Genomic DNA, 23964 nt, shown 5'->3' with positions numbered 1-23964 from the left:
TTCTCTCCTACTTCAGGCGATGACATATACTCTACCCTGCGGCATGGTGGGCCCTTCTCAATAGTTTTTGTAAAAGAAGTTCATATCTTTTGTGGTAGAAAAATAGCCTTTACACACTGATGAAAATATGGTTGAACATGGCACATCTTTAAGTTCCACACACAAAGTAAGAAGTACTACCAATTGACTCAACAAAAGCATAAACCAGAACATATTTTTTGCACTTAAAAACACTAACACTTGAAATAAGAAAACTGTAAAACTGTAAAAGCACTCAAACCAACATATAGCTTTACTCTGAGTAATGTGAGAGTAGAGGTATTTTAGACCCAATACACAAAGTTCTAGGTGTAATTCTGTTAAGCAGCTTTACATTTTGCCATTAGAACTATTTCCCCTTGGTGTTAAGCTTCAATATCCTTTCAAATGCATTAATGTGTCACCAGAACAGACTCTCACAGACTCCTGGCTGCTTTAAATATTTCCATTTTTCATAACAGCTTCAGATCTTTGCTCAAAGCTTTATATACCCCTTGCTGTCACAGAGGCTTGTGAAAGACAGAAGGAAACAGCTCATCATCCACAAAAGCCATCCAATATACAATTGCTTGCTTTAGAATACAACCCACATGAAAATTAAAGGAAACATCATTTACATTTGATTTTCTCTACTCTTTGTGTTCATCTCTGAATAATTCTACAGACATTTTCTAAGTCCCTCTAAGGACTGCTAAAATTTTCCCTTTCTGAATGTGACTATAGTTCCATACTAAAAGAGTTAAGGTCCCTCTCTTAAATTTCAGAAAGGCAGAGTAGAGCCAACTGTTATTTAGACCTTTATTATATGAGGTATTAGAATCACACTTGCTATTAAGTAGCATGGGACCTCAGAGGTAAGGAGTAGTACTTCACTAACACAGCAGGGTTAAAACGTTTGTGACAGTGGTGATAGTTCTTCATCGTTGTCTAAAAGAAAAAGTAGGCATTTAATATTTTGTGTAATTTCTGATCTTACCAGTAACCACTGTCATGCTTCAGAGAAAGGCTGAAGAGTTTAGGACAATAATAATTTTTGAAATAAGGGCCAGGAATAACTTAAAGCAAACTAGAAGAAAGTTCCAGATATAATCTTGAAGACCTGCAAAAGTTTTCATTACAAAATTGAAGACAAAATTAGAACAGGCTAGAATGACTTTGAAGACACAAACAAAGCAGGGGGTTGGCGGGGTAGAAAATAAACTGTCAGAAGATAGAGGATCCTGGACACATTTTGTACTTTGTTCATATTGTTTATCTATGAGTATTGTGCCATTTAATATTCCACCTTCAAAAAATGTGATTTGCCAAAGATGATATACTCTTTGTTCCCTTACTGAATTTTGGTTAATTTACAGTTGTTAATGAAAATGTGAGGCAAAACTGCATACTCTCAAATAATAGCTCACTCTGATCCACCACAAAGAGGAATAAAAATGAGGTTCAACATTGTGGGACTAGGCCCCAACCTAAGTGAGTGTTTGAAACTAACTTAGTTTGTCTCTCATTGATGGCAATGACCCATTTTAAACCTTCACTTCTTCGTTACACACTCAATGATCCCAAAGAGTCTTATCTCATTTGTTTTCTTTGGTAAACTGAAAATAACTAGGAATTCATTTCACTTTAATTAACACATATCTTTGAACAGTTGAGTGTCTTTATTTATTTACTTATTTATTTATATTTTTGAGACATAGTTTCACTCTTGTACCCCAGGCTGGAATGCAGTGGCATGATCTGGGCTCACTGCAACCATCTGCCTCATGGGTTCAAGCAATTCTCCTGCCTAAACCTACCGAATAGATGGGATTACAGCTGCCCGTCACCAGTGTCTTTTTATTTTACATACTAGTTTAGTTTGTTTTGATTGTTTAGATAAACTAAACAGCAACCAATACCTGAACTCCAAGTGTTAATTTCCAATTGTTTGCCACCTTTCATACTGATATCACAACGGAAACTACAACACAATACATTCAAAACCAAGTTTAACATTTTTACACCTAATTCTCTGCTTTTCTGTCTCTGTTACTAACACTTTATTCACCCGGACTCACAGGCTCAAATCCTTGGAGTTTCCATGGACTTTTCTCTCTCAAGCAAATCTTACATTTTAAGTTTATAATACTTTCTTCCTACTCTTTTATATTCTAATTCTTTTCTGCTCTTATCACTACTACCATGGCAAAGGTCCTAAAAGAACATATGATAATCTATTAAGAAAGAAAATAAATCATTAGGATTTCTACTTAAAAAAAATCCTTAGGGAAGATGCCAAGATGGCTGACTAGAAACAACTGCAGTCAGAGGCTCCCACTAAAGAAAATGGCGAGTCAATCCTACACCAACAACTGAAGTATCCAGGTTCTCTCACTGGGACTGACTAGATGGTTAGCACCACCTATCCAGAGTGAGGAAAAGCAGGGCAGAGTGACAGCCTACATGGAAACTGCATGGGATAAGGAGAACTCCCACCTCCAGCCAATGGAGGCAGTGAGTGATTGTGCCACCCCACCTGGGAAACCACGTTTTTTTCCCATGGATCTGTGCAACCCATGGATCAGGAGATCACTCTCATGAGCCCACGGCACAAGGGCCTTGGGTCCCAAGCACAGAGCTGTGCAGAGTCTCGGGGGCCACTTAGCTGCAGACTGCCCAAAACTAGGGAGTTCCCAGAGGGAAGAACGTCAGTCGTCATTGCGGCTGCCTGCTGCCTAAGATGACTGAGCTCCTGCGGGGAAGGGCAGCCATGGTGCTGGGGAGACTGAATGATTTGGTCCCAGGAGGAATTCCCCACGGTGCAGACAGCAGCTGTGGCACATGGTGACCAGACTGTCTCTTGAGGCCAGACCCTGACCCATTTCTTCTCACTGGGTGGAGCCTCACTTCAGAAATTTCAGCAACTCCAGCCAGGGGTTCACAGACAGAATTCTGATCTCCCTGGGATGGAGCTTCTGGGGGGAGGGATGGCCACAGTCTCTGTGGATCAGCAGTCTTAGTCTTTCCTCCTGCTGGCTCTGAGGAATCCAGGCACTCCTAATGAGTGGAATTTCCTCCAAGTGCACTGTATCACCTTGCCAAGGGGCAACCAGAGTGCTTCATTAAGTGGTTCCCTGATCCCATGCCTCCTGAGTGGGTGAGCCCCCGCCCCCAACAGTGGCCACAAAACACCTTACACAGGACCATTCCTGCTGGCATCAGGTTGGTGCCCCTCTGGGACAGAGCTCCCAGAGGAAAAGCAGGCAGCCATCTTTGGTATTCTCCTGTCTCCACTGGTGACACCTCCAGGTGCAGGAGGGACCCAGACGAAGAGAAGAGGACTGACTGTTAAAATGAAAACAAACAGAAAGCAACAACAATAACATCAACAAAAACATCCCCACAAAAACCCCGATCAAAGGTCAGCAGCCTCAAAGATCAAAGCTAGATAAACCCATGAAGATAAGAAAGAATCAACAAAAAAAACACTGAAAATTCAAAAAACAGAGTGCCTATTCTCCAGATGATTATAACACCTCTCCAGCAAGGGTACGGAACTGGGCGGAGGCTGAGATGGATGAATTGACAGAAGGAGGCTTCAGAAGGTGGGTAATAATGAACTTCGCTGCACTAAAGGAGCTAAAAAAACTGAGTTCTAACCCAATGCAAAGAAGCTAAGAACCATGGTAAAACAAGACAGCAGCTGCTAACCAAAATGATTGGTTTAGAGAGAAACATAAATGACCTGATGGAGCTGAAAAACACAATAGGAGAACTTCACAATGGAACCACAAGTATGAATAGTTGAATAAACCAACGGGAGGAAATCATTTCAGAGCTTGAAGACTGCCTTGCTGAAATAAGACAGGCAGACAAGATTAGAGATTAAAAAAATGAAAAAGAACAAACAAAACCTCCAAGAACTATGGAATTATATAAAAAGACCAAACCTACAACTGATTGGGGTACTTGAAAGAGATGAGGAGACTGGACCCAAGTTGGAAAACATATTTAAGAATTACATAGTAACTACATCCCAAGGTTATTATAAGGATTAAGTGGAATAATCTATATTAGTATGAATTACTCAATGTAGGGTGTCAGTTATTTTTAATTTGTAAAACATACATACTTTTACCTATCATGATAATCTTGTTTTGTTACAAAAGAAAAATTAAGCCAAATGGGAGATAGTAGAAAAAACACAGAAAGTGTAGAACATATAGAAAACAAAATAAATGTAAATACACTAAACTCTCCAGTTAAGGAAAAAGATTTTCAGACTGTTAATAATCCAGTTGTATGACTATATGCTCAACATGTTTAAAAGAGATGCAGTGGAGATTTATATACAGACAAACATGCAATTCAAAGTAGGGGATAAGATATAGCAGATAAAGTCTAACTACATGAAACCTGATGTAAAATATTCATTTCAGATCAAACAGAAAACCATGATAAAGAGAATCATGTTATAATGACAGAAATTTCAAGTCACAAGCACTCAACAATTTTAATTGCTATTTACTTAATAACACAGCTTCAAAGTAGTAAAGAAAAAATTGGCAGGACTGCAAGATAAATTGAAAATCTATCTTATTACTGAAATGATTTAAATAATGGAGTAAATGATAAATTAGGCAAATAAAATATAAGTAGGCTATTAAATTTGGACTGCCCAAGTACAAGTTCAGCATAGGGGATGGACATTAAAGTACACCACCCAACAACTGTGACATGCGCATTCTTTTTAAGCATATCTAGTACAGTTATGAAAATTGACTATGTGCTAAGCCATAAAAACTGAGACAAATTTCAAAAATTTGTGTCATGAAGATCACACTCTCATTGCAATAAATTTGTGTTAGTAATAAACAACAAAAACTACAAAGTTCCCAAACATTTGCAAGTTAGAAAGCAAAGCTTCAAGTAATTTTTTTTTTCTTAGAATGGGAGAAAACTTTATTCTAATATATGGTATGTTACACATTTGTTAACCTCCAAATTCATAGCTCCAGTCAGTTCTGATGTCTACTGTAAGCTCTGGATTTGCATACCCAACTGAGAAGGGAGATCAGCAGGACTTGTTTCTCTGGTACTGATCATGACCAGTAGGCTGCTGATCAAAACAGGATGCAGTAAAGAAACTATTTGAAACCAGCTAAAACCAGGATGGCAACAAAAACAATCGCTAGTTGCCCTCATTGCTCATTATACACTGATTATAATGCATTAGCATGCTAAAAGATAATCTCACAAGCACCATGATAACACCTACCAGGAAAATGCCCAGAAGTTACCTTATATGGTTTAAAAGGTAGAGGAACCCTCTGTTCAAGGAACTCCCCATCCCTTTTCTAGAAAATTTATAAATAGCCTGCCCCTTATTTAGCATATAATTAAGGAGTAGCTATAAAAATAGCTAGCCAGCAGTCCATGAGTGCTATTCTGCCTAGCTCCGAGTAAGTTTTAATGAACAGAAGAAGGTATTTATACCTGAATTATTTTGAAAATACTACAAAACAAAACTTTGAGATGAAGCTAAAATGTAATTCAGACCAAAATGTATAGCTCTAAATTGAAGAAAGTATAAACTTCCAACTTAAGAAGTTACAAAAAAAGAACAATAGAAAAAATATTGGAGAAAATAATTGCAATAAAAGCAGAAATCAATATTATAGAAAATACATATTTACAAGGGATGATTAATAAAGCATTTTTAAAAAACTAACAAAATAGGCAAACTTTGGCAAAATTGTCAAAAATAAGTGATCCTTATAATAAAATAATATTTAGTATGGAAAGGGGATGTAACTATGGATATAGAAGATATTAAAATAAGATGCTCATCAATAATTTTATATCAATAAATTTACAATCATTTTAAGATACATTTATCAAACTAATTCAAGAGAAATCAGTACAAGAAAGAAACATTATGAGCAGATTATTCCTTGAAATAGATGCAGAAATCCTAAGCAAATCAAATCCATAATGTATAAAAACCATACATTAAAGTCATGTTGTATTTATCCCAGAAATACATGATTTATTATTAGAAAATCAATTAGTATAATTAAAATACAACATATTAAGGAATATGAAGAACAGGATTATATCTTCAGATTAAAAAAAAAAGCATTTGGATTTGGTTAAGATTCAATAAGACAAACTACTAGCAAGCGAAGAATGAAAGAAACTTCCTAAAATTGATACATCCTGTCTGTAAAAGCTCAAAGCAAATATTATATATGCTTAATGGGAAAATACCGAGAGCACTGTCTTTAAGATTAAAAAAAAATACAAGAATCTTTGCTATACAAAGCCATTTTCTTTTCATGGGCATGTGGGTTTCCCTTGGATATACTGAGATGGGGAGAAAAATGTCACAAAAACTGTTGTGACATTTTTCTCCCCGTCTCTAGCATCTAATGACTCCAACATCTAATGAGAAGTCAAGTTGCATTGTAAACCAAAAACAAAATCTAACCCCCTCCCAGATGACTGAAAAGGTCCCTCTTGTGGGTCAAGGGCATCCCAAGGTAAACCTGATAAACTAGTTCTGGCCATGACAGAAAGGAGGGTTCAGACATGCCTATTACAGTCTCTTCCCTTTGGAATTCAGGTACAACTGACACCAACATTAACATTAAAATAAAGATCTTAAGTGTGACAAAATAAACTCCTTGTAGCAATAAGATACCAAATTTAGTATAGCGTCACATGACAAATAGCAGTCCATGAAAGAAATTGTAGTATTTTACCCCAGAATATATTTCTTAGACATATTTTGAAATGGCTCCTGCAAAGCTATATCTTGTGAGGAAAATTTACATTCTGTAGAGAATCTCGTTCCCTCTCCAGGTCTTTTCCTGATCTAGAAGAGATTAACTAAGAGTCTGGCACCTTTTTATGCCTGATTAGAGGCAGTTATGGCTATTCTCTGTGAAGCCTGCTGTCTGAAGCCTTCATCTGCACAGCCCTTGTTATCTTAACACTCCTTTCTGTTGATTCCAGATCTGTAGATAATAACTTAAGTCTTTCAACCAATTGCCAATCAGAAAACCTTTGAATCCATGAATCCACCTATAACCTGGAAGCCCAGTCCTTTCCCCGCTTTAAGCTGTCCTGCCTTTCCAGACTGAACCAATGCATACCTTGAATATATTGATGTATTGACTGATAGCTTATGTCTTCCTAAAATGTGTAAAACCAAGCTGTCATCCAACCAGCTTGTGCATATGTTCCCAGGACCTCCTGGGGCTATGTCATGGGCACTAATATTTGGCTCAGAATAAACCTCTTTAACTATTTTACAGAATTTGACTTTTTTCATCAACACCATAATGTGATGATGGTGGTGATGCTGATTATAGCTACGGTGATAATGATGGCTTTATACAGCAGAGTTCCAAATTATTAGAGTATGTTAATTCATTCTTCAGAATATTTTGGGAAATTGCTATGTGCTAAGAAATAACAAATAACTTTTACAATAGTGAAAAACTAGGTCTTCTTAATCAGTAAATTATCTCCTATATATGTTCTTCCTTTTTATTATGGGCTTTTCTGGGTACCTTTTATCTAAAATAGTTTTATTTTCTTTTGTTTACCACAGTAATACATAGGGCTATCTTGTATTCAACCTAGAAAAGGAAAGGTAGAGGGCAAGCTTAAATAACATGTCATAAACAACATGATAGAATTTCAGTAACGATTGGAGACGAGTTGTTTTCTAAGTTTACCAAGGGCAAAAGGGAATGAATTGGTTACTATGTCATACCAGATTGATATAAGGTTTAAGAAAACATTTACTTATAAAGTGTTAATTACAGTGAATACTATGCAAGGACAACTATTGAGTTTGTTCTTTTGTAAATCTTAATATGGCTTTGATTTATTTTTATCTGGAAAGAGTAATAAAATTCTTTCATTGTGGCTTATAAATTCTTCTGTCCTATGAAAGTTTCACTTTCTTTCAGTTAGTTTAATTCTGCTACTCTATCCAAGTGCATCCTATCTTGCCTATCTTATCATCTTATCATATTAATATCTTACGGCTTGAGAATCAGTCCAGTGTGCCCTCTGTCTCTAACTTTTTGAACTGTCTTAAGGCTGTCTAGCTTATTGAACTCCCTATTTCCCATAGCCTGTCCTACAATTTAGTCTCTTAAAACTGTTCCCATGATTATTGTTTTCTTGTAGACTATGGGATTCTTTTCTTTTTAAACAGATTTTATTTTTTAGAGCAGTTATAGGTTCACAGAAAATTAAGCAGAAAGTAAAGAGAGTCTCACATACCCTCAACCTCCGCACCCAGCCTCCACATGGCCATCTCCAGCACCAGAGTGAGATATCTGTAATAACTGAGGAACCTATTATGATACATCATAATCACTCAAAGTCCATAGTTTACATTAGGGTTCACTTTTGGTGTTGTACCTACTGGATTTTGACAAATGTAAACTGATATGTATCCCTAAAAATCCCCTTGCTCCTATTTATTTCTTCCTCTTCCCAAACCCTGACAATAACTGATCTTTTTATTGTCAACATGGTTTTCCTTTTTCCAGAATGTCATATAGCTGGAATACTGTGGTATGTAGTCTCTTCAGACTGAGTCCTTTCACTGAATCATATGCATTTATGGTTTTTCCAGGTATTTTCACGACTTCAGTTTTTAGAGTTCTGAATAATATTCCATTGTCTGGATGCACTACAGTTTATTTATCCATTTACATACTGAAGGACATTTGGGTTGTGTCCAAATTGTGGCAGTTATGAATAAAGCCACCATAAAAGTACATGAACCATTTTTGAGTGAACATTTTTGAGTAAATACCAAGGCATGCAATTGCTGAGTGGTGTGTTAAAAGTATGTTTCATTTTGTAAGAAACTGCCAAATTGTCTTCCAAAGTTGCTCTACCATTCCTTATTCTCATTAGCAATGAAAGAGAGTTTCTATACATCCACATCGTTGCTAGCTTTTGCTACTGTCAGTGTTCTGGATTTTGGCTATTCTAATATGCATGTAATGGTAGCAAAATTTTGTTTTAGTTGACATTTCCCTACTGACAAGATGTGGATGACTCTTCATATGTTTATTTACCATTTGTTTAACTTCTTTGGCAAAGTGTTTGTTCAGGTCTTGCCTATTTTTAAATTGGTCTATTTATTTTCTTATTGTTAAGTTTTAAGGGTTTGTTTTTTTTTTTAACACTCTAGATAACAGTTCTATTAGTGTATTCTTCAATTGCTATAAATAAATACCTGAGACTGGGTAACTTATAAGAAAAAGAGGTTCAATTGGCTTACAGTTCTGCAGGCTGTACAGAAAACATGATTCTGGAATCTACTTGGGTTCTGGAGAGGCCTCAGGAAACTTACAATGATGGTAGAAAGCAAAAGGGAAGCAGGCACATCTTACATGGCAGAAGCAAGAACAAGAAGTGGGCACAGGGTGAAGGGAGGTGCTACACATTTTTAAACAACCAGATCTCATGAGAATTCACTCACTATCTCAGGACAATACCAAGGAGATCGTGCTAAACTATTCATGAAGGATCTATACTCATGATCTAATCACTTCACACCAGACCCCACGTCCAACACTGGAGATTACAATTCAACATGAGATTTTAGCAGCAACATATATCCAGACTATATCAACAATCTTGTGCAAATATCTCCTGTAAGTTTGTGGCTTGCCTTCTTCTTTTGATGTTTTTTGCAGAGCAGAGATTTTAAATTTAATGAAGTCCAGCTCATCAACATTTCTTTCAAGGATCATACCTTTGCTATAGTATCTAAAAGTCATGTTTTTACATAAGGTCATCTAGCTTTTCTTCTATGTTATCTTCTAGGAGTTTTATAGTTTTATGTTTTACATTTAGGTCTGTGATCCATTTTGAGTCAATTTTTGCAAAAGATGTAAGGTCTGTATCTATATTCATTTTTTTCTTTTTGCATGTGGATATGCAGCTCTTCTAGTACCATTTTTTTAGAAAGACTGTCTTTGCTCCATTATACTGCCTTTGTTTCTTTGTCCAAGATCAGTTGATTTTCTCTATATTTATGTGGGTCTCTTTCTGAGTTCTCTTTTCTGTTCCATTGATGTGTTTATCTATTCTTTTTACAATGCCACATTGTCTTGATAACTGTAGTTTAATAGTAAGTCCTGAATTGGGGTAGTGGCTGCCCTTCAGCATTGTTCTTATTCTTCAGTATTGTAGGTATTTTTAGTCTTTTGGCTTATGCTATAAACTTTAATGTTGGTTTGTCAACATCTATAAAATACCTCACTGAGGTTATGATTGAGATTGCATTGAATCTATAATCAATTTTGAAGAAGTGACATCTTGGCAATATTGAGTCTTTCTAACATGAACATGCAATACATTTCCATTTATTTAGTTACTTGGTTTCTTATATTTGAGTTTTGTAGTTTCCTTTATATAGTTCTATTTATATTTTGATAGATTTTTACCTATTTTCTCTTCTTGGTGCTTATGTAAATGGCATTGTGTTTTTAATGCCAAGTTCCACTTCTATATTGTTGAAATATATGTAAGTGATTGACTTTTCTATGTTAACCTTGTATCCTTCAACCTCACTATAATCTCTTATTAGTTCCAGATGTTTTTTTGTTGACTCTTTAGTTTTATGCATGGACAATTATGTCTGCAAGCAAAGACAATTGAATTATTTTTCTCTCAGTCTATATACTCTTTATTTTATTTTATTTATTGCATTAGCGAAGACTTCCAGTATGATATTGAGAAAAAGTGGTGAGTGGAGATATATTTGCCTTTTGACAATCTAAGTTTGTAGTGGATGTTCTGCATCCAGTTGAAGAAGTTCCCTCTAGTCCTAGTTTGCTTACATCTGTGGGTTTTTAATACAGAGTATTTGGATTATAGATTCCATGGATTATAGATTACAGATTATAGATTCCATAGATGTGCTTGAAATGTTCTGTTAGCTCCCTAGAAGTTTATGTGCACATGTATTTTCTCATGGAGAAAGTTTAAAGTGTTAGGAGATTCTTACATGAGATTCTACTCACTTTCTTTTTTACTGTTAATCTGATTTCTAACTTAATGCCTTCTTGAATCTAGAACTTCCTTTGAAATACACTTAGGTACTTGGTTTTAGGCTGAATCTATGGTAAAATAGACAGGAGTGACAATTTCTTTGTACCTATTTAGTTCCTTCAGACTTTGCTGTGGCTCTGTTTATGCAACTTCAGACCCATTTTTTCAAGAAAGAGATAGCAGACACAAGTATTTTACCCTCAAAATTTTTCATGTTTCTTCTAGTTAGTAGCCAGAATTAGTTACTACTAAGTTTGGTATTTCTTAGTGAGACTGCCAAGTTGAATATAGGTGGTAAGTACCTCCTTTGGCTCCTTTCTTCTTTTTTAATTTTTTAAGCCTGGAGGCTGACTACAGGGAAACAGTTTTATAGAGTGACCTATTTCAGGAATTAGATTGGTATGTTTGCAACTATTAAAAATTATATTTGGCTACTCATTTTATATTAGGAATGTGTTTATTTCACAAAAGCTGTTTTTATAGCTTGCTGATACCTTATGAATGATTTATCCCCTTAATTCTTTAATGCAAATTATAATTTAAAAAATTTCCACCCAGTATCTATACCAAATCTGTTTCAGCAAATATCAGTTAGCTTTAATTTTCAGCTCTATGCTTATTTTTGCTAATTCTCTTGTGAGAATCTGTTCAACTTTTTAGTGAGGTTCAAAATCATCATGTTGGTAATAAGTACATTATTGCCTGAAATTGTGTAGTTCACTATTTTAGTTCCCCTTCTGGCCTCCCTACTTATCCTTCTCCTAGGAAGATAACATTTAGGAGTGATGGGAAATCTTCAATTTGGGTTCAATATACAATCCAGTAGATTGGAAGTCCTTTCCATCTGTTTGAGCTACTGCAATTGCTCATAATATAATAATTGCAAAACCTACTAAATGGTCTTCCTGCCTCTAGTCTTTCCACCTTCAAATATCTTTTCTGCAACGCTACAGGAAAAAAAGTACCTAGGATCTAAATATGTGTTCTTGATATTTTTCCACCTACTTTCTGTCAGTTTATAACACTCAAAATTTTCCATTCCCCACCCACAAACATATCCAGCCTTAACTTTCCCCACTCTGTACATCCACTTGTCTTTTGGCATCTAGAACTGGTTGTGCTCTCTCACTCTACACTCACCATGCCATTCTTTATGCTATTCTTTCTGTCTAGATATCTTTCCTTCTGCCATTACCTTTCTCCAAGTGTTTCTCCAACAGTTGCCTGCAATTAACACTCAGAATGTTTTCCAATAAGCTTTTCCTGAGCCTACCCAGGCCAAGTTACATTTCTTCCTCTTCAAACCCCTAGCACCTAGTTACCAACTTATCTCCTTTAGTGGATTACATAGTTCCCAAAATGAAGGATCATTTCTTTCTTATTATCCTTTGTATTCTGAATGCAATATTTGTTCAAAAACAGTTTGTCGACTTGATTTCCATGTATACCTTGCTTTAATGTCTGGACATTTTTATGGAGAGAACAGGGAGGTATAGTTGAATAAAATCTTCTTTAACAGAATATTTGGGCTTAAGTCCTCTCTGCTAAGAGATATTGGAGATATTATCTAATATCTTTATGTTTCTACCTCTTATTAATTAGATAAACCTTTTCCTTCATAATTGATGCTATGAAAATAAAATGAGAAACATTCTTACAAGTTGAATTAAATTTATAGCCTTGTGTTCATATGCAAAGAAATGGTTAGAACTTCTTTCTTAGATATCTAATAATCAGATATTTTAAACCAACTTATGAAAATGCTTTGAAAGTTTTAAAAAATCTTACATGATTGTGACACAGGATTTTTTCCATGCCTCTCCTACAGCCAGAAACCTCTGTGGCCAGTGCCTCTGCTTGAGTTTTAGTCACAACCGCTGGGCTGGCTGCACCAACTCAGCCTGGTAGGCTGTGCTCGAGGCACACTACTGGCCCAGATACCACACCTGCTGTAGGTGAGCCAGGTGTGAAACAGCAAAGGGTGTGTGAGTGAGCGTAGGGTCCAGCCACGCATAGAGCCAGGAGCACCAGCACGGACGCGAGTAATGTGCGAGGCTGTGGCTGGACCAGTTGTGCCTCAAGTGGCTTCCACCTTGAGCGCCAGCATCTGGATGAGGGGAGCACGGTGATGCCTGAAAACTTGGAGACACTAGCAACCATGGAGCCCCAAGGGGGTGTTACAGTGTGTCCTAGTGCTGTCTCAGGGAGCCCCAAGGTCTGGGCCTGCAGAGGGTCACAGCTCTTGTCTCATACTCTGGCGAATGGGAGTGTGTCACCACCCGTAGCTTGGTGGGCTGCCTGGGAACGTATTTCAGCTTGTTTGTGTTACAGCTTATTGGGTCCTGTCACCCCACTCCGGCCCATGACTTCTGGGCTGACCCAGCCCCACTGCTGCTTCCTGTCATGTGGGGCAGCCACTTGGCACCAGTGGAAGGTGGGAGGACTATAGTGTTACAGCTTCTTTAGTGGGTCCTGGGTTCTTTTTCCGTGCCCAAGAAGAACCAGGTTACCTTGAGAACCAGAGTGAGAAGGTGAAGAGTTTTATGAAGCGACAGAACAGCTGTCAGTGGGGAAAGGACCAGAAGTGGGTATCCTCTACCGAATGCAGGTGGTCCCCACATGTGGTTCAGCCTGGAGTTTTTATGGGCTCAGAATTGGGGAGTGAGTGCTGATTGATCCACGGGTGAGCCTGGAAAAGCATCATTTGATAGGATAAAAGGCATTGAGGAAGTTCTTACTCTGATCTGGGACTTTACCTGCAACTGGGAAGCTTGGCTTCTGGCTTCAGCTGTCTTTGGCTTGAATGTCGGGTTTCACTAGGGACCTTCCCCTGTTTGCTTAGGAATTTGTCTGCTTCCTGCTGCTATCAATTACAAGGAACTATTGGGGTTAATAGTATGTTTTACTATTCCTTCTGAGGTTCAGTTTCTGAGATACTGGCCTTTGTATTAGGTTTTGTTATATTGACTTCTGATGCTTTTGCAAAATTCTTTTTGCTTTCTGTGATGGTTAATTTTATATGTCAGTTATATATATAATTTTATATATCTTGGTTGGGCCATGATACCCAGATATTCAGTCAAATATTAGTCTAGATATTGAGGTGAAGGTGAATTAATCTAAATTAATTTTTAGATTAGATTAGATGTTAATTAGATATTAATCAAATCTAAAAGATACGTTCACCACAACATCTAGACTAGGAGTATTTAGATGATATTAATTATAATTTACAAATTGAGGCAAATAAAAAATATAATTTTTCTATAGTTGGACTTTCTGTCATAGGCCATAATACAATAAATACCAGAATTGTAGTTCTAGCTCAGGACTTCTCTCCTTTAGGGGTCTAATTTAGAGAGAGAAACCTCAAGGACAGGAGGCATGGGGTTCTCAGTTATCATGTTCCTCACTATAGTCCATGGGGCTGTTCTCATTCCTCTCTCCTGTTTGAACCAATGGCCACTGAACTTTCTTGTCTTCATGGCTTCTGCAGATCCATCTTCTTACTTGCTCTAACCTGATAATTCCAGAATAAGAACAATAGTGTACACATTGTGGTTAGTGTCTTAAACATAAAATGCAGCCCTATCTCTTACCTCCACTCCTAATTTTCTGTTGTTGGCCTTATTCTAGATGAATATTTATTTATTCTGTTAATTTAAATCATTTTCTCTATTTTAATTTAGATGTGTCTGTGGTAAACATCATATGGCTGAATTTTGTTTTCTATCCTTTTTGAGTTTTTCCTAAGGGGAAAAAATTCTGTCATTATGCATATCTGATACATTTGTCTTCTGACATGTTTCAGACTTTCTTTTTTAATACTTCTTGACTGTTTCATTCTTGCATTTTTTTTTTTTTTGAGACAGCATCTTGCTCTACTACCCAGGCTGGAGTGCAGTGGCACGATCACAGCTCACTGCAGATTCAACTTCTCAGACTCAAGCAGTCCTCCCACCTCAGCTTCCAGTAGCTGGAACTATAGGTGCATGCCAGCACACTTGGGTCATGTTTTTGTTTTGTAGAGGCAGAGGTCTTGCTAGGTTGCCATGGCTGACCTGGAACTCCTGGGCTCAAGCAATCCTCCTGCCTTGGTCTCCCAAAGTGCTGGGATTACAGGTATGAACCACCACACCTGGTCTTCTTGCTTTTTTGTTTTTAGAGATTTTTATCTACATGTTTTAATTTCTTTTTCTAGAAGTTTGAAACAGTACCAATTAACTGTCCCCCATATCTCCACCTTAAAATATAAAAAAATTAACATGAAATTTATGACTATATTTTTCTTACCCACTGCAATTTTTGTTAATAAGATATTGGTGTATAAATGTTACCTCTTTTTTTTAAACAACTAATATTGTATCTTACCACTATTTCTTTAATATAATGATTCTCGAAGCATCTATGATTATTAATCCTAGTCAACTGCAATACACTGTATTTTTAAAGAGGGGCCTATGGTTAGTATATTCCTTAAAATTTTGTGTGCTTGAAAATTTATTTCTTTATTAAAATGACATTTAGGTTACACAATATTTGGTTAAGAATTATTTAAGTATACATATTATGTTATTATCAACTAATGTCTAGAGTTACCAAGAAGATTCTTGTAACTTGATTGCTTCCAGGATAATTATATACAGTGAATAGAAAATGACCTTGTGGAGAGAATTCATAATGTCATACATCACTTTGTTACATCAAATACACAAATAGAAAATAACTATATAATCAGATCACAAAATGATACCCCATATCTGCTTACTCTCATCATAGAGTAGGTACATTGAAATAAGAATGTATCTTCATTTCTTTTCACTTGTATTTCACTTTTCACTATTAATGGAATTCATAATTGTCTCTGGAATTAACCAGTGATATAAGGGAGACTATCTAGGGTTAACAGATAGAACTTTCAAGTAATGCTGGTTTTACTGTGAAACAAATGTGGAAATAAAGAAGGCAGGCATCTGAATCACATGGCCACATTTCTTAGAATCTGGGGAGAGCTTTACAACAAAACTTTCTAAGAGGAACTGTTTCTAGGGTAGCGTTGGACATCACAGTTTAATCACAAATGGGAAAAGTGAGGATCATTCAGAATTCAATTCATTTGTAAATATCAAGATCTCTAAATACACCTTTGAAAGTGGGGATCCCTTGATTTTCTACTCTTCTTTGAATTCATCCAATTCTTTTAAAATTTCTTTTTCTAAGCTTCATAATTTCACCACTATGTGACCATATATAAGTTATTTAACAACTTTACATTTCAGTGCCTTCATTTAAAAATGGGGATATTAATAGAACCTGCTACATATGTAAGATAATGTATAAAATATGCTTAGTAATAAGTTTGGGATGTTGTAAACATTCAACAGAATCAGCTAGTACCTGTGCCAAGATCCTGGATTGCTCTGTGTCATGCTTAGGGGTGGAGGTTATACAAGTAAGAAGCCAGGGAAATGAAGTCCTTCTTAAACCTTTGACTTTAATTGTCTGTACATAAAAGATGTTTTTAAAATGTGGCAATTATATTGATATGTTAGAAAATTATTATCATATCATCAATTACCATCTTGGTGTACTGTAAACTGAGTACTGGGTCCTCCCCTATTCTCACCCCACACTCCGTTTCCTAAAGAGATCTCATATACTTCCACGGCTTACTATTCCCATGCCAGTGAGGCCCATATTTCTTAGTTGCAGATTTGAGTATCTTTTCTTAGTTCCACATCTGAATATTCAATTGTCTATTGACCATTTCTGCATTTCTGAGAGTTACTTCAAACTCGATATATCCAAAACTCAGCTCTTTATCTTTTTCTTCAGATTTTCTGCCACCTATGTTTTCTTCTTAAGGGCTCAAGTCCTAAACTCAAGTTCTTCAATTTTTCTTTTCCTATTAGTATTTACCACTGATTTTTATTGATTCAACATTCTAAGTAAACCTTAAAGTGGTCCTCTCATCTCCATCCTTATCTCAGTTTAGGTCACAATGTTTTTGTCCCCTCTAATTGATTCCTTTGTCTCCTATTTTTTTCCCTTCATAATTGTTCTCCAAAAGTAGCCAGAGTGATTGTTCTTCAAACTCAAATTTGATAATGCTATTACTTAAAACCTTTCAGTGACTTTATCTGGTCTCAGAATGAAATCCAACTTCTTTAATATGACTTGTATTACTTAAAACCTTTCAGTGACTTTAGTTGGTCTCAGAATGAAATCCAACTTCTTTAACATGACTTGTATTACTTAAAACCTTTCAGTGACTTTAGTTGGTCTCAGAATGAAATCCAACTTCTTTAACATGACTTGCAGGGTGAGATTTGTCCTTAAGTCTACCTTTTTTTCAGCCCCCACCCTTGCCTTCGCACATACTCCATAATGCTGCTATTGTTACTTCTGTCTGACTCATTGGCTTTTAAACACTCTTCACCATGTTTTATGCCTCAATAACTCCTCATAACTCTTTATGTCTCAATTAGATGTCATATTTAAAGTGAATATTTCTCTAATGTTCCAGTGTTAGACACTCCCTGTTCAGGTAATAGTGTAGCATGACCCTGAACATAATTGTGTGTATATACCCTCAATTAAAACCTAATGAAAGCAGCACCCTTGACCATGTGTATTATCAGTGTGTTTCCAGAGTCTCACATAGTGCCTGGCATACAAGGGCATACTTACTCAATATTTTTCAAATGAATGATCTGTCAATATTAATATCACCAATAGAATTCTTACATGATTCTACTTTTTCTATGGCTTTACATATGTTGTCTAATAATTCTTAAACAGACTTTATTTATTAGATATATGTTTAAGAAATTGGTAGACAGTAGTCTTAGTAGAACAGCTCCTTTCTAATCTAATATCCATCAAGCAAATGACTAGTCTAAAAGGAGGATGTAGCTATGAGGGATTTATACCATGAAGCAGGTTGGTTGAGAATAATGGACAATAATAACAATCAAAAAAGCTGACTAAACCACCTCCAATCAGACTCGAATGAGAAATTATATAAGACAAATCAGTCTGTTTCATGGTACTTTCTTATTCATCATTTAATTTGTCATTTTAAAGTAATTATTTTCATCAAATTATTATTATTATTACAGATGAGGGCTCTGCTATGTTGTCCAGGCTGGCCTCTAACACCTGGGCTGAAGTGATCCTTCTCCTTCAGTTGTAGTTGGGACTAAATGTGTATACCACCATACCCATCAATAAGTTGTTATTTTTAAGAACTATAGGTTTAAACTCAGGCACCCGTTTTTTTTGTTTGTTTGTTTGTTTGTTTTTTGTTTTTTTTTTTAAATATAATGAAAAATAATACATACCCTTGGAAACAGCATAAACATTGTTATAGTAGTCTAGCACCTAAATGAAAATGTGGACTGAGTTACGATTTACTATAATAACTTAAGAAGCCTTTGAAAATTAGCAATGGATCAAAGTATTTACATAAATTCAAGGCTTTTTCTTAGGATGAAAGGTAACACAGCTCCTTAACCTCTTTTAAAAGAAACGTTGAAATTAAACCTTATGGTCACAACTAGTCAAGATTTTCATTCAAAAATGTTGCTTAAATATCAAATTTCACAGATGCTATGTCCATTTTCTTCATAATCTTCTCATTACCACCATATCTTCAAAATCATTCTCTGATATCAATTTTCCACCTTCCCAGACATAAGTAATAGGGTTTTCAGGCAGCACAACAGAAACATCATAATCTGTTGGAGTAAGATATCAAACTTCTGAGTAAACCCGATCCCTAAATCCTCGGAAAAGGGAGTTTCCTCCTGTCAAGACAATGTTCTTAAAAAAAAAATTCAGTTGCATTTCTTCAGGTAGATTCTGAATTGAATAGACAATACCTTCTGGAATTCCCATTTCTTGAAAGCCTATAACAGGATTAAAGAGTATTTCTGGAACAGCAAATCTCTCATTGCCCAGACGAAGAATTTGTTCCCCAAATTTATATTTTCCACTCAACACCATCTCTTCCCTTGGCTTAGAGAAGCCCTTTTTAATTGTACTGAAGTCAGGCAAGACATAGTCCATCATTACTGTATTTTCTTCTCTTTTCAACTTTGCAATATCCATGTCTCTATCAAAAATCCTGAGACACATAGTATACATCTTCTTTCATTTGATTAATCACACGTGTTTCATCCATGCCATGTAGCTGCCGAATAATTGCTTCTTTTTTCCTTTTGCTTCTACAATAAGGAACTATATGTATAAAGGAATATCCACTATCAACAATGACACAGCACAATTCATAAGGATTACCTCGGAAATATCTATGTGTACTGAGAGCCCCAGCATTTTCCTTTAATACTGATTGGAACTGGTATTCTTCAAATAGAATTTCATTTATTGATTCTTGAAGTATGGTTCAGTGATAATAATATTAGTATCTAAAAAATCAACTCTACTTTGTTACCCGATACATTTCTTTTCCAAAAAGGTAATCCCAAACTTGTCTTTGAACATTCCAATTCACCAAGAAGCCCTTTTGAAAAGGAAGGATGTAGAAGAGTCCAGAAGGGTCTTTTATTTCATCTGTCTGGTTTGCAGTAAAAGTGTTAAGGCGTACTGATTTTGACCGGATCTGACAATTAGGAATGACCGACACATTTTCATGGCTGTAACCAATTTTGGTGTTGTAAGCTCCGTTATCCAGCACTAAGGTCGTCATCTCAGCACCTACTACACCGCAGCTGCCACTGTTTTCCCTTTCCGACCCCTCTGCTCCTACATTAGTTTTTAAATTCCCTTCAATTCCCTCTCCCTTTGCTCCTCACCATCAAATCCTGGCATGTTACAGAAATGCTATTTGCCAAGTCATCCTATTCTACTTACCTGTTTTCTTTCTTAAGCATTCCAAAGGCCTCTCAGCTGATTCTCCTTTTGCCCCAATCCAGAATATTCTTCAATTACTTTTTTAAGATTAAGTTACCTATTTTTTAATTCTATCTTTAGGCTAGTGACCCACACTTGAAACATACAGAGCCACACTAACGTTAATTGCCACTAGCTTCCTGTAGTGACTTAAAGTTCTGTAATTTTCAGGAATGTTTTTTTTTTTTTTTTTCCATTGAACTTTTACCCATTCTCCACTTTGTTTCTCTAGGATTATCACCATCACCCATCATTTTAAGCTTCCAAGAAGAGTGTGATCCTGCCAGCCAGTTGAACCTCATGCTGGCTAATCACATTCACTTGAAAAGCTTTTGGAAAACAGATTCATGCTGGTTTTTTTCACCTGTAATTAAAGTCATAGACATTTTATCACCAAAAGGTCAGAGTACAAACTAGTTCATTCAGATTTACCCAGCTTAGTACCTGACACAAAATGAAATACTAAAGAAAAGGCTAGCTAAAATGCATTTCTCTTTTTGCTCACACTAATACTTTTAAAATTCTGCACAAATATAATTTATTGTCATATTGGAAATGCCGAAGGTTACCTTGGTCACTCATACATACATAGAAACTCTTCTCTAATTGATCCAAAGGCTATTAAAATACCAAGTAAACTTTCAGACTCCATGGTAAGCTTCTCACCATTTTAAAATAGCACCCAAACCTATGTTTACTTTCAAATAGTGTTCTCAAACAGTTTGGTTTTGTTTATATAAGTTATATCTAGCAATACTTATTTTTGTTAGAAATCAAAACTAAGCATTTAAAAAATTTATAATATCCAAGTGCTCTTTTCATTATCAATCAGAGTGATGACATTGTTACATGTCATGTAGGCTCTAGACCATTTCTCTGTACATCTGTAAGACAATGAAAGTGAAAGGGAAAATGATATTTTAGTATTACTAACAGATCTTTGAACTCATGGATTCTCTGAAAGTATCTTACAGATGCCTAGGACTTCCTGGATCACACTTTGAGAAATACTGCTTTAATATATTGCCACCCATCATTCTTGCAAGCATTGTAAACTTTTCTACATTTTCGTAGCTTTTTGAGCATAATCTGTCATAAGAAGCAGTAGTAATTAGTTCCCAAAGTAAACCCTTTTACACTATTAGGTTTACTATGTAAACGAGTCTCCAGTCAATTAGGTCAGAGAAAAATTCAATTAAGCAAACCTTAAAAGGCATTGTAGGCAGAACCTTTATTATGATAATTTGCATTGGGAATGTTCAAGTATGAAATATCATATTCAGTGTTCTAGTAATTTACTTTATTTGCCTAAAATTTTCAAAAATATCTAATGGGAATAGTGATATAAAAGATAAAGCATACATAATTTAAATTTTATAAAATATGGAAATTATATTTTTAAAATATGGAGCTTCTCTGATTATTTACCCTACTTTAAGTATCACAATCCAGATATTATACACTTTTGTTTATTGATTATAAGATTTCATTTGCATTTTGTGCATTAGTTAATCAGCTTTCCATTTTAAAATTTCTCTAGTAACTCATTTCAGACAACCTTTTCTAATCCATCTATTTAAGTCTCCAGTAATTTCGCTATTCTCTATACCTACCAACAATGTTGAAATGTTAGAGCTGTGTGATTAAAGGCTACAATTGTTCTTTTCATCCATCATGCCTGAGTTTGCTTTTAATACTACTCTTACTTGGAGGTGGAGAAGCATTGAGCAGAGTCAAGTAGGATACAGATTTTACAGTAAGGGAGGCTTTTCTCTTCCATCTCCGTTATATTCTATCTTGTGAACTTCTGTTCAGATTGTGGCTGTTAAATGAGATGTAGGAGAAATCTCATTCTCTGCCTTCTCAGGAGTACTATTTGTCTTCAATAATTAGGAAAATTATTTTAGCCAAAGGGAAATTATCAAATGAAGCTAATGAAGCCTAAGGTAGAATCTTGCAAAACAACTCCAAACATATGTACCCCAAGGTTTTGCAGAATTTTAAATAGCTTCTGATTCAAATGGATTTGAGAAAATCTTCACTAAATAAAGCTAAATAGTTTCATTTGTTTTGAGACTTCTCAAACTTACTTGATTGTGTCTCTTATTAGTTGCTAAGAGGAGGGTAGAATGTATAGAATGCCCAAAATAACACTGCAAAAAATTTTAATAGGAGTATATCTCAAGTGACAGTTCTGAAGAATGTATTTTAGAAAAGGTTATTTTAGATCTTAGTAAGTGTTTTACACTTGATAAAAGAGGGTAATTATGAGTTTTGTTTGTTTTTAATTTGCCGTACTGTTAGAAATTGATTTTTAATTATTTCATATGGGCAGAAAGATGTTCAGAAAACTATTGCTTTGATTCACTAATATTTAAGCATATTGAAGAAATAGGAAGAAAGTGTTCTAGGTTTTTGAGTAAAATAACTGTAATGCCAGTTACTCAAAAATAAAATACTCCACTTATACTTGACCTTAGGCTAAAATCATATTGAAGAATCAACATCTACTATTGGAAACCTAGCTAAAGTGTGGCCAGATTTTATCATGAGTTGATTGTAAACAGGCTGCTTTTAAGTTGGTGAGGGAAGCTGGTCTTCTTTTACAGCATGTATAAACAGGGCCAGAATCGGGCTGACTAGAGCCTGAGAACATGTTAGGTCGCTTCATATTCAATTCACAGTCTTATAAAGAGAAGAAAAATGAGCCTTGTCCAAAACTCTTACCTCAGCACCCACTGGCAAAAATAAAATGTAAGCTGGGGACCAAGTCTCTTTGAAGCTGATTTTTTAAAAACTCTCTAACAGGCCTCTGGTGGTTACAGATATTGATCGTCAGAAAGTAATCTGTTCAGGTTTGGGGGCATGCCAGTACAAATTGTGGAATGCATTCCTTCCTCTCCAAGGACATGTTGAGCTTTTTACATTGTCCATACTGGTTCACTTGACAGCTGTCTACCCTATTTGACATGAATTATTTTCTATCTTTTGTGGATATGTAATTAAATATATTTTAAAAATAGGAAATTTTATTAACATAGAATCTTTAGCTCGAGTCAAAACATTCTTTTCATCTTTTTTAACCCTCATTTTTCTTCCATAATCATTATTTGATTCCCTCTGGCTGCCTGTTACTTATTTGTAGTAGTACCATTCATCCATTGAGACCTTTCCATCTGTCACACAGCTTTGCTTTCTTTCCCCAGAAGCTTTATTCTCCTACTGTGCCATGTTTACTTTTTTTTTTTTCCTTTTTCTTTCTCTCTTTTTGTCTACTAGTTGGATTGAGCACTCTTTTGTGCAGGTGTTTTCATCTTTCATTTTTGTTATTTTTTGATTTTTACTAGGAAAATAATGCTGACTTAGATAAAAGTGACACTCAGAAAGGGCATATTTGCTAATCTTTAAAGACAAATATATATTTTTTAATTCCATGTTTTTATTTTGATATATAAAAGGTAGAATTTGAGTAGATCCAGAACATTCTGATTGCTAAGTGAAGTAGTAGGAATTGCTTCAACCAGTATTTACATATGGTATGAGAGTGATGCTGGTATTTTACTCTCCATGTGTCTATTAAATGTTCCTTAAGTGTTATTGCTGATTAAAGGCTTATTTACTGTGAATTCCAATGCTTAAAAATACTTAAACATAAAGACTAACATTTTTGGATATTAATTCCCCTCAGAGATTACCAACAAGTTGTATTAAAAGGTAGCTATTTCCTGCCTAGAGAACAGATTCTAGGGATAGGAAAATAAATGCAAGCATTCATGATAAGATTAAGTGATTGAAAAGTCTCCATTTTGCTTACATTATTGGTGAATTTTTCTTAATTATGTTACGGTAAAGTATTGAAAGAGAGGATTCTTTCCTTATTGATAAACATTTTGAAATTAATAACCTAGATTATTGAATGTTTTCTAGAACAAACTCAAG

At 35.5% G+C, this 23964-nt stretch overlaps 1 long non-coding RNA gene and 1 pseudogene across 8 annotated transcripts in view; one reads left to right on the top strand and one right to left on the bottom strand.

Annotated features, from left to right (window-relative positions):
* Positions 1-23964, top strand: part of LOC116548945 — a 1126598-nt gene that overhangs the window by 520560 nt on the left and 582074 nt on the right. The window lies entirely within an intron of this gene.
* Positions 18442-20371, bottom strand: LOC116548944 (annotated as a pseudogene).

Source organism: Sapajus apella, unplaced genomic scaffold (genome assembly GCF_009761245.1).
Source record: "Sapajus apella isolate SASKATOON/1434 unplaced genomic scaffold, GSC_monkey_1.0 scaffold6, whole genome shotgun sequence".
NCBI classification, from domain to species: domain Eukaryota; kingdom Metazoa; phylum Chordata; class Mammalia; order Primates; family Cebidae; genus Sapajus; species Sapajus apella.
This window is presented reverse-complemented; position numbering and strand designations above follow the sequence as displayed.